Below are 12,789 nucleotides of genomic sequence, written 5' to 3' on the forward strand. Positions count from 1 at the left end.
TGAAATCAGGTACAGAAAGAGAAATGGAGAGAGGGAAAGAAAGACTGGATTAAGAGAGAGAGAGATAAAAGAGACAAAGGAAATTAAAACATTTTACTTTTTAAAAATCTCCAACAATTAAAACCTGAAGGAATGAGACTCCACACTTCGAATAGTTAATTTTCAGAGGCCGAGACGTTGACTGGCAGTAATTAACACTCATCACGTCATTAAAAGGGGACTTAGACTGAAATGGACAAGAGTTAACTTTTGCGAGTTTAGTCCGTATCTACCGCGAAAATACAGCTAATTTACGCCATTCAATGTGTTTCAGTGGTGAGTCGGACAGCGAGATGCCAATTTTGTGAAGCTAATGGTGGAGCAGCACGTCTCGGCCAGCAACCTTTGGGTTTCCGCGCTTAACCGCGATCTGCCCTTGCCCGGAGTTGCTGTAGCATTTGTGCGTAAATAACGGCGAGCGCCATTAACCTCACCGTTATTTTGTTGGCAAATTCTGGCCCATTGTAACTGGACTATGATGGGGAGGGGAAAAAAAACTATTTGGCCAGGGTACCTGCTCCCGATTGCTATTCAATCTGTGGGCTTCAGCTACACTGTGTCTTGTAATCAAATAGTTGACCTAGACTAAAGTCCATCTAGTTCGCCTTCTACCATCCTGGTAGTCGCTCGATACAACATATAATGGAGTTGTTGACTAATCACAGCAATCAATCGCCATCAATGAGTCGACAACAGACCCAGACATGAGGCGAGGAAATCCCCCAGTGGTGGAGAGCTTTGGGAACCACAGGTCCAAAGTCACCTGTTCCTCCCGAGCCTGTTACACTCACCACACGTCATGTCTCAAATTACTCATATACTGTGACCCTGTATAGATAAATAGGTGCTTAGGCAAGATACTGGTGGATGCGTGCGCAAGTGAACCCCAACACTAATCAGTACCTTCCCTAGAGGAGGGGAGAATTACAACATGGGAAAAAAAACTGTACAACCTTACAGCAATTGAGATTGGTGCTTAAAACCGTACAATCGGTCAATATTTCTCTGACCACAAATGTAAACCCAGTAAATCAGTGAGAACAAATAACCGTGCAACGTCCATGTACCAGTCACACAGGCGTTGCATCACTAGTTTGTTTATGTAACAGCCGCAAGATTCTGTGCTCGGCCCAATTTCCTTCACATTGCTGACATGACACTGGGCACCATTTTGTTCCTTGGGATTATTACATGCCGGCTGCAAGGCAAGATCAGACAGACGAGAGTACAAGGGGGCAGAGGTTATGCTGCAGCTATACAAAACCCTGGTTAGACCGCACCTGGAGTACTGTGAGCAGTTCTGGGCACCGCACCTTCGGAAGGACATATTGGCCTTGGAGGGAGTGCAGCGTAGGTTTACTAGAATGATACCCGGATTTCAAGGGTTAAGTTACGAGGAGAGATTACACAAATTGGGGTTGTATTCTCTGGAGTTTCGAAGGTTAAGGGGTGATCTGATCGAAGTTTATAAGATATTAAGGGGAACAGAAAGGGTGGATAGAGAGAAACTATTTCCGCTGGTTGGGGATTCTAGGAGTAGGGGGCACAGTCTAAAAATTAGAGCCAGACCTTTCAGGAGCGAGATTAGAAAACATTTCTACACACAAAGGGTGGTAGAAGTTTGGAACTCTCTTCTGCAAATAGCAATTGATGCTAGCTCAATTGCTAAATTTAAATGTGAGATAGATAGCTTTTTGGCAACCAAAGGTATTAAGGGATATGGGCCAAAGGCAGGTATATGGAGTTAGATCACAGATCAGCCATGATCTTATCAAATGGCGGAGCGGGCTCAAGGGGCTGAATGGCCTACTCCTGTTCCTATGTTCCTACTGGCTGCTAATATAGGAGCAGCAATCCAGGTTCCCATAAACCAGATATATGGGAGGAGGAGCTCAGACTTTAAAAATGGACAAAGCAGAGCCTGGAGGTGGTGAAGAGGGAGCGAGAATGACAAAGAGGAGTAAATCCAAGAGAAAGGTACAGAGTACTATTTAGCACCTCTCACTGAATCGCAGAGGTATGGGGAATATGATGCTGCAGTCAGAGGCATCTGTAACAGGTGGATAAACTACAGAAATGTAGCTCACCCCAGGAGATGGGAATGAGTTTAACCACTGGAGAATTATACATTCCGGACAGATAGAAAAGATTAGAAGGTAGCTTCGTATGTTAAGAAGAATTTGGAGAATTGTAAAGGTGAATATTCTTAGGGAAGACACAAAATGAAATACTCTGATTTAACTTAATGAGCAGGTGGAAGACAGAGTAAACATCAGAATTCTCCTGGGCAGGATAAGGATGGCAACAACATGTTATATGATGAGATAAGGAGGGTAACGACAATGTTATATTAACTGGTAACTTCAGTCACCCCAATATAAACTGGGAATTCCTGAACAGCAGTGAAGCAACAGAATCAGACGAGTAAACACCGGCCAAGATCACTTTCCAACCCAACATGTCAAGGATTCCAGGAAGAGCGACTCCCATCTGGACCTGATTCTTGCCAATTATCAGGATACCATTGATCATTTTTATTTGTTCTCAGGATGTATATGCAAGGCCACATCTTTTGCCCATCTCTTTATGCCCTGAGATTGTGGTTGGGGCAGTCACCATTGCAATGGCGCTCCACGATGATGTTATTACAGGATATTGACGCAGCGACAATGAAGGAACAGCAATATACATCCAATTCAGGACAGTGTGTGACTTGGAGGAGAAATGGCATTCCCAGGTCCAGCCAGATGTGGTGATGGACGGCTAAACCAGTTGTGTGCCAGATATGCTCAAGTCCGCGCTCCTTGGACTCGAGGGAGCAAAGATGAGGGCCAGACCGAGGGAAGGACCAGGGTTGAAGAGTGTACGGGCTTTTACTGGGAATAGGGCAGTAAAGGCAAGAGGCGAGGGAGTGTTTGAGTAGATCGACAGCTGCAGAAGTTTGTGCCAAACGCAGGGCCAAAGGCTAGGCCGTTGGGAGCCATTGCAAGTGACCTGGGAGAGTGTTTTTTCAAGAACTGGGGTTGGAAAGGGTACAGGGATGTGGTGGTGAGGAAATGGCGGTAAATGGTCCTGTCAGTGATTGAGACAAGACACTAGAGGTGTCACGAGAGATGTCAAGGTCGATGTCATGAATATGGGTAGGAGAGTTTATACAGAGGGAGACTGGTTCCTGGGATGGCAGGACTGTCGTATGAGGAGAGATTGGGCCGACTAGGCCTGTATTCACTCGAGTTTAGAAGAATGAGAGGGGATCTCATTGACACGTATAAAATTCTGACAGGGCGAGACAGACTGGATGCAGGGAGGATGCTTCCCCTGGCTGGGGGTCTAGAACGAGGGGTCACAGTGTCAGGATACAGGACTGAGATGAGGAGAAATTTCTTCACCCAGAGGGTGGTGAAGGCTGTGGAGGCCAAGTCACTGAATATATTTAAGAAGGAGCTGGATAGATTTCTAGACTCAAAAGGCATCAAGCGGTATGGGGAGAGCAGGAATATGGCATTGAGATAGAGGATCAGCCATGATCATATTGAATGGCCTACTCCTGCTCCTATTTTCTATGTTTTTATGTTAAGGAAGGGCAGTGAAATCAAAGGAGAAAGCAAAGGGAGCTGAAATGGAGAAGTCACTTAGTGCAGAGGCTGAGGGGGGGAAAGGCGGGAAGATATCACGATGAGAAACCGGTGTTCAGGGGCACGTTAGAGAATGAGGATTTTAAAAGTGGAGAAGGTGCGAAAGGAGCAGGGAGAGGGGCAACGTTGTGAAACAAAACTGGAAGCACAGTGGGAGCACAATTGAAGCAGAGGCCTCATGTGATGCGTCTGCAACTACCTTTCCTGTGTTTTGTGCCACGAAAGTTGACACTATAGGGGGAAGCAGCGGAGGATATCAGTCCTCGAGTGTTCTCCTCTGTGGCTCAGTGGGTCGCACTCACGCCTCTGACTTAGAAGGTGGTGGGGTTCAAGTCCCACTCCGGGGACTTGAGCGCAAAATCCAAGCTGACACTCTCCCAGTGCAGTACTGAGGGAGCGCTGCTCTGTCAGTGAAGCCGTCTTTTGGATGAGACGTTAAACCGAGACCCCGTCGGCCCTCTCAGGCGGACGTAAAAGATCCCACTGCACTATTTTGAAGAGGAGCAGGGGAGTTCTCTCCGGTGACCTGGCCGACATTTATCCCTCAACCAACAGCACTAAAAAAACAAATTATCTGGTCATTATCTCATTGCTGTTTGTGGGATCTTGCTGTGCCCAAATTGGCTGCCGCGTTTCCTACATTACAACAGTGACTACACTTCAAAAGTACTTCATTGGCCGTTGAGTGCTTTGGGACGTCCTGAGGTTGTGAAAAGCCGCTATAGAAATGCACGTCTTTCTTTTTATTTCTGGGTTCTTAAACTGGAGATTCCATTTTACAGAGTAATAACTGGAGACACTTTCTGATGTCACAGCAACTTCCTCATGACATCATGAAGCAGCTTCCAAACCCTTCAGAGTTCACGTCCTGTCAGCGCACAAATAAAAGCAGCGGGAATCATTTGTTGAGACTGTGACGTGTGCATAAACCCACATCCTTTCTAGTCAAATACGAAATGGTATCTGGCCGGTCCCACATTATTTGAGACTATCCAACTGGGGCGAAGGCCCCCTGATTGCCAGGGGGCTGGAATGATGCTTTTGCACCCTAACCTGTGAAAGGTCAAGTGGGGTCAGATCTTTTATTTCTAATTTTGAGTCGCATGAACATCTCAATTTTGGGGCATTTTACTAGAAATGTCTGCTCTACAATCCCATATTTTGGCACAAGTATGTTGCCAGCCTGCGGTACAGTAGGGTCTGTATAAGGAACAAACTGCTGCACAATCCAATCTGGCTGCGATTGTCACCTTGTCAGTACGGTCTGTATCTCAGGTCTGTGCCTTAACCCCCGCCCACCTTAAACCGCCACTAACAACTGGCAGAATCTATATGGGCACACCACCAGGTGCCCACATCACAACTGAGGGGTTATGTAACCTGGCTTCACAATGAAAACCATGACAACCTAATGTGGTGGACAAAACACTGCAAAGTGGCACAAACTGCATTTGTACACGTGATAGCCATGAGGAGAGAGCTTAAAACAAGTGCATTCATCAAAGCTGAGAAGTTCACTGGAGAGGATTGGAAACACCGTGTAAAGGAGCAGCCTTAATCATTGGAGGGAAAGAACTGTCAGAGGGGAAAAAAGACAGTCATCGAAGGAGAGATCTGATTTCCGAGACTGTGAGTGAGTGAACAATTACAGTCTTTAATTGACAATTAGCGACAAATTGAAGAAGAGTTGCTAGAACTTAGAGCAAAAAACAGGAGCGAGCTGCTTAAGAGTATATCAGATAGCTCATGGTCTCACGTCTTTAGTGAGAGAACACTAATCATCTTTAGAATAGTGAACTGAGGAATTTTAGCATGTGAGTCTGTCTGTGGAAAGATTCCTAAAATGCATCGCAACGTGGAATTATTCTCTGTTGCCCTCGTGAAGATGAACGAGGAAGATGAAAGTTCACAGCAGAAAATATTGAATACTCTACACATACTGGGGTGTCATCACCCAGAAATCGTGTTAATGACCTGCCATGACTATCTGTCCCACCACATCATGCAGACAGCTCCGCAGGGGGTTGTAGTATTGGAGAGCATGGAAAAGATTATCAAGGACACCCTTGATCAAATTAGCGCAGAACTAGCGCAGAAAGTGATCTCTTTGGCTGCAGTGTGGATGACTAAGTCAACAGGAGTACAAGCCGACAGCCGGGAAGCAGCGAGCAATGTCCTGGTTACCATGAGCTTCAGGTTTATTAATCAAGTTGTCCAACTGACAACGGAGAACTTCAAGCAAGGGCACCTTCCACATGTGTACATGGTGAAGACCCTGACCAAAATGTCATCGGAAAATGTGTACATCATGGTGCCTTTTCTGAAATCTATCATAGGGACCATGATTCCAGTTCTCTTTGGAATTAAACAGGATGAGCTGAAGGCCGCATTTGCCTCAGCACTGGGAAGCTTTAGCAAGAGTATCCTGATCTACCTGGGGAATGTGGAGAAAGCCTCAGACTCTACGGTGACTAAAGAGTCTTTGTCGAGTGAGATCAAGGTTGTCTATAGTCTGTTGTTCAAGGTGTGGCTGGAGAAGGAGCCCTCCAAGTTGAACATCCCAATAGTGGAAGCTCTAGGCTATGTCAGCTCCCTGCTGCCCAAGGACACACTGGAGAAAGAGCTTCCCAAGTTGATTCCAGGCATCCTGTCTCTCTACAAGAAACACCCAGCACATTTTTCCATCACAGAGTGTCTGTTCCGGGTACTGGATGTTGCCACGGAGATGAGTTATCTGGGGCTGAAAACACAGATGGACAATCTGCTTGAAAATCTCCACCAACAGATTTGTCTTTCTGCGGACTTCAATAACCACCTCACCGCGAAGAACCACACTGAGATCCTTCGCTGTTTCACAGTTCTGGCCCCGGCTTACGCAGACTCTTTGGTCGAATTCCTCTTACCCAAGTTACAGAACGCTGACCAACAAATGAGAGTAGGAGCACTCAGTGTACTGAGACACCTCATCAGCTCGGTCGCCCCTCACTTCGAGAGGAAGGCGGCTCAGATTGTGGCCGGCGTAGAACCAGTGCTCCTAGACAACAGCAGCAATCAGGAGAAGAAGCTGGTTGCCCAGGTAATATGTACCATGGCCCAGCAAGGTTACCTCGAGCCAGAGGGAGGAAAGGTAATGGTGGAATTCCTCATCAGACAGTGTGCTGCACCCGTTGAATTGGGGGCCCTGGTACCACCAAATCATCAGCCAGATCAGGTTACAGATGAAGACTTAGTCACAGTATGTGAAACAGTGATGTTTATGATCACAAATACAGTGAAGATGGAGGATGTTCTCTGGCCATTCTTACTGGAGTGTGTCACTATGACCCAGTACACCAAGGCTTTAACAACCATCTGCAATTGTTTGGCACATCTTGGGAAAAAGAAAATACAAGCTGGCAGTGAAAGGTTTCTCCTTACTTACAATGAAGATGCCAATCTCCCGAAAGCCCAGGCACTGCTGGTCCGACTCCTCGTCGTGTCTTGTTGCCCATATCAGGGAGGAAGCCGAGGAGCTGCTGCACTGAGGCTGATGCAAGTCCTGAGCTTCGATATCCACCCAGCAACAGTGAGGGGGTGGGAAGAGGAGCTGCCCTCATTAGTTGACCATTTACTGGAGAATTCAGAGGAGTCCCTGCCCCAACGGGAGTGGGAAGAGAAACTATTGCTGCTCCTGTCCAGAACTCTGAACACCATTGACGACAAGGAGTGGACGGGTCAGCTCAGTGACGAAATGTGCAAACAGGTCGACACCGAACATCGCTCCCCACAAGAGAAGGGCTTTCTCTATAAATCTCTTGGGATAGTGCTCAGTCAGGTCCGCAGTAAGAACGTAAAGGAGGAGCTTCACCAAATGCTGCTGAGTGTGCAGCACAGGGAGTGCGCCGAGAGAGAAGGGGCAGCTGTTGCCACCGGTCTCTGTGCCATGACCCACTTTGATGACACCCTGAGTACCCTGGAGGAGTTTGCCGATTCGAACAGAATTAATACGAAAAGTTTATTAAATGTCTGTAGGGACGAGCCCGACATGGATACGGATAATGTTAAGAGCACACTGGTCCTGTGTTATGGGAACATAGCAATCTACGCACCCGAGGGACCAGAGCTGTCCAGAATCGAGACCCACATTCTGCCAGCTGTTAGTCCATTCATTACAAACGGACTGGGGATAAAGGCTGAATCCAGCGATCTCACACTAAAGCTCAGCCTAATAAAGGCCGTGACTCTGATAGCCAGATCCATACTTTCAAATCGCCAGAGTGCTCCCTTCAACTTTAGCAGAAAAAGGGAGCTGCTGGCATTCATGCAGGACCTTATCCAGGCCGAGTCCACGGAGCTGCTGCACAGCCCTGTTCGTCAGTTAGCCATGAGTGCCTGCAAGTACCTGATACAACTACATGCTCCATCAGACCAAGCTGACACCCGGCAATTGATTCAAACCTGCCTGACTGGTACTTTCAGCTTGGTGCCTTCAGAACTGGATAATGACAAAGACACGAATAGCAACACCAAAGAGGCCACACCACTTTATACCCAAACCATGACTGCCCTGCAAGAGCTTCTGAAGCAAATATTACTTCAGGATCTGTCCCCTGATGGACTGGAGGCCATATTCAAGCAGGTAGAAGAGTGGATCGTGTCAACAAAGGAGTATGAACGAGAGAGAGCCATGGACACTACCTTAGAGCTGCTGAAATGTTTCTTGGAGACACTCAATGTTAGTAATATAGTGCCACTAAATAACATGGGCACTCTGATCGGACGACTAATGCCGCGCAGTGCGGACCCATCACTTCCCATCGGGCAGATGGCCCTGGACAGTTTATACATAATCCTGTCCATACAGTTATCATACGAAGGCACCAGTCTGGATCAGCAAAACGAGCTGGAGGTTCTGAAAGCAGTCAGAGAACAGCTAGTTAACCCTGACAGTTCAGTCCTCCTGAAAACATGCTGTCAGATTGCAGAAGTCATTTCCATTCGTTTGCCCCGTGACCAGCTGGGAAACTTGCTCTTCGTGGTCTTCAAAGGACTGGCCGACCAACAGCCCAGCTGTTCGAGTGCAGCCGCAATCCTGATGAAAACCATCATTAAAACACACGGCGGTCATTTCCGCGATCGGGTCTCGGAGATACTTGACGTGCTGAAGGTTCAACTGCAGTTGGTTCCTCACCAGGAGGTGAGACTCTCCGTTCTGCGTAGTATCGCCATTCTGGCTTCACACAACACACCAACAGTTGTGTCCTGCCTCCTCACCTACCCTGTTCCTTTGGGCAAGTACGTCAGTGACATTTGGAGATCACTGGCCGAGGAGACAGAATGGGCCACGAGGACCATGAGCGCAGTGCTGGACGTACTGAACAAACAGTTACCATCCGGGGAAAAGAGAGCCTGTCCCACTAGCGAGAACGGGACACCATATTCAACCCTCGAATGCCTGGCTGCCATCTGCGCTCTGCACGAGATGATAAACACACCCGAGTCGGCAGAGGCTGTAATCAAATTATTCCCGCAGTTATTTAGCGCCCTGCTCGTCCACCTCAGCTCCTCCGTCGATGTGCGCCTGCCCAAGACTTTTGTTGCCGATTGCGAATCGAAGCAGAGGGAATTCTCAGCTGAACCTCAAACATCGAGAAGCAGCGAAGTCTGTGTGAACTGTGTGGAGACACTAATAAGCCTGCTGGGCCAGGCCAAGAAAGAACAAGTGGTAAATTGCATGATGGAAAGTGGAGGCTGGAAACAGATGACGAACCTCCACACATCCCACATGGGGGTCGTCCTGCTGGCCAGAGCAATGGGCAGATATGCCAGCCCCAGTCTGACTGGGATTGTAGAACAGCTCACAGTGCTCATCCCCACTGCACAAGAGTGTCAGAAAGTCACCGTGGCCGCCTTCTTTGGAGAGCTTTTAAAATCTCCTCTGATTTCACAGCTGCAGCTCACAGATGCCCTTGTGAGCAGATTGCTTCACTGCCTGGTTAATAATTCTTCGGTCCTCCAGTTATTTAGTGTCAGGGGACTGGGCAACGTTACCATCGGAGCACCTCACAGCATTGAAAAATATTCTCGACAAACGCTGTGTGCGATGATTTGTCTGCTGGGATCCGGAGAGAACGACAACCAGGTGCTGATGTTTGAGGTGCTCTCAAGCCTCGGAAAGCACTTAAATCTGTTGAAAGCAAATACCACCAAACCCTTTATAATCAAACTCCTCACTGGGATTCAACCATTCTTTGACGCCCGGTGTGAGAAATTGCAGGCTGAGGCGTTTAGTGTGTTGGGGAACTTAACCAAGTGCGGAAATAGGGATCCCAAATCCTACCTCTACCGACAGATCCATTCACACCTGGTTCGCTTGTTGTTGTACCTGGACGGAAACAGTGAAGATGTCTCCAGGTCTTGCAACTCAACACTGCTTTTGGTCACCCCTCTGATTGCCTCAGCAAAGGCATCCCTAATGATTAAGAAGCATTTAGGAGCACCCACTCTGAACTATACAGAGTTCCTGAGGGACATTTCAAAGCAACTCATTAAAGACTTCCCTGACAGGATCCACTCATACGTCACGGATTGCGTGCACTTCTTCAGTAACGCTCAGGAGCAGATCCGAGCAAATGCAGTCACCCTCTCGGGATTCTTTTTCCAACGCCCAGAAAAACATTTCCAACCTGCCCAGAGATTCACCTGATGGAACAGATGAAAATTCTTTTTCTGATGTCAACCATCAGACTGAAGCCAACACAGACTCTGATCCTCCTCAATCTCTTCAACACAGACTCTGATCCTCCTCAATCTCTTCAACACAGGCTCTGATCCTCCTCAATCTCTCCAACACAGGCTCTGATCCCCCTCAATCTCTTCAACACAGACTCTGATCCTCCTCAATCTCTTCAACACGGACTCTGATCCTCCTCAATCTCTTCAACACAGACTCCGATCCCCCTCAATCTCTTCAACACGGACTCTGATCCTCCTCAATCTCTTCAACACAGGCTCTGATCCCCCTCAATCTCTTCAACACAGGCTCCGATCCCCCTCAATCTCTTCAACACAGGCTCTGATCCTCCTCAATCTCTTCAACACAGACTCCGATCCCCCTCAATCTCTTCAACACGGACTCTGATCCTCCTCAATCTCTTCAACACAGGCTCTGATCCCCCTCAATCTCTTCAACACAGGCTCCGATCCCCCTCAATCTCTTCAACACGGACTCTGATCCTCCTCAATCTCTTCAACACAGGCTCTGATCCCCCTCAATCTCTTCAACACAGGCTCTGATCCTCCTCAATCTCTTCAACACAGGCTCTGATCCCCCTCAATCTCTTCAACACAGGCTCTGATCCTCCTCAATCTCTTCAACACAGACTCTGATCCCCCTCAATCTCTTCAACACGGACTCTGATCCTCCTCAATCTCTTCAACACAGACTCTGATCCCCCTCAATCTCTTCAACACAGGCTCTGATCCCCCTCAATCTCTTCAACACAGACTCTGATCCCCCTCAATCTCTTCAACACAGCCCTGATCCTCCTCAATCTCTTCAACACAGACTCTGATCCTCCTCAATCTCTTCAACACAGACTCTGATCCTCCTCAATCTCTTCAACACAGACTCCGATCCTCCTCAATCTCTTCAACACAGACTCTGATCCTCCTCAATCTCTTCAACACAGACTCTGATCCTCCTCAATCTCTTTAACACAGACTCTGATCCTCCTCAATCTCTTCAACACAGACTCCGATCCCCCTCAATCTCTTCAACACAGGCTCTGATCCCCCTCAATCTCTTCAACACAGACTCTGATCCTCCTCAATCTCTTCAACACAGACTCCGATCCCCCTCAATCTCTTCAACACAGGCTCTGATCCCCCTCAATCTCTTCAACACAGGCTCTGATCCCCCTCAATCTCTTCAACACAGGCTCTGATCCTCCTCAATCTCTTCAACACAGGCTCTGATCCCCCTCAATCTCTTCAACACAGGCTCTGATCCCCCTCAATCTCTTCAACACAGGCTCTGATCCTCCTCAATCTCTTCAACACAGGCTCTGATCCTCCTCAATCTCTTCAACACAGGCTCCGATCCCCCTCAATCTCTTGTTCTTGGCAGCTAATTTTTTCAGAATGATGTTCAGTCATTTTCTTTATTATAAATAAACAGAAACCCTGTTGCGCCATTGTAATTACTGGTCGTTCTTCAAACAGTGCAGGCTGTGAGTGGGAGTGAAATCTCCCAATGCGCGCACACAATCCTGACATTAGAGACTGTTCCTGCCCCTCACTCGCTGGATTATGATGCTATTTGATTTGTGAAAACAGTTCCCATTCTCTAACACAGAGTATCCTGGAATAAATTCACTGCACACCCCACTGACTGGGCAGAGCCCAGCCCTGTACTGATGACTGGAACCCTAACATGCTCGCTCTGCTCAGGTAATGCTGGGGGCTGGTTTTCCTGGCCGCATTCTGTCCCGGCACTGCATTGCCCAGACCGAGCTGCACCATTAACGCGGCCTGGTCACACCCTCATTGCAGGTCCGTCTCACTTCAGGGAACTTGCAGCATACTTGTGACAGTCATGGAAGAATCATTGAGCACCACAGACTGGAAGAAGGCAAACAAAGGAACAGGGAGAGGCCATTCAGCCCCTCAAGCGGGTCAGGTAGCACCTGTGGAGAGAGAAACAGAGTTGACGTTTCAGGTCGATGACCTTTCATCAGTAGGTCGATCAGCCTGAAACGATAACTCTTTCTTTCTCCACAGATGCCTGACCTGCTGAGTATTTCCAGCATTTTCTCTTTTTATTTCAGATTTCCAGCGCCCGCAGTATTTTGCTTTTGTTTAAGATTAGGTCCCCTTGTTCTGGATTCCCCCCACCAAATGGAAAGAAAACTAAACTTTAAGATTAAGTAAGGCAAATTCAAAAGGAATTGACCGCAGTAAACTGGGCTGCGCTGTTAATGGGTAAACCTACAGACAAAGATCGGGAGGTATGCAAAGAAACATTTGGTACGTTACAAAACCAGTATATACCCCTAAAAGGCAAAGGCTTTACATGTGTAATTAAGCAACCATGGTCAACAAATGAGGTAAGTGACAGTATCAAGCTAAATGAAAA

The 12,789-nt window shown here is 47.6% G+C and overlaps 1 protein-coding gene and 1 pseudogene across 1 annotated transcript in view; one reads left to right on the top strand and one right to left on the bottom strand.

The window, feature by feature from the left end:
• bet1l (Bet1 golgi vesicular membrane trafficking protein-like) overlaps positions 1-12,789 on the bottom strand; it is a 59,976-nt gene that overhangs the window by 15,754 nt on the left and 31,433 nt on the right. The window lies entirely within an intron of this gene.
• On the top strand, positions 5,518-10,359 carry LOC137328105 (maestro heat-like repeat-containing protein family member 1 pseudogene; annotated as a pseudogene).

Source organism: Heptranchias perlo, chromosome 12 (genome assembly GCF_035084215.1).
Source record: "Heptranchias perlo isolate sHepPer1 chromosome 12, sHepPer1.hap1, whole genome shotgun sequence".
In the NCBI taxonomy this organism is placed as follows: Eukaryota; Metazoa; Chordata; class Chondrichthyes; order Hexanchiformes; family Hexanchidae; genus Heptranchias; species Heptranchias perlo.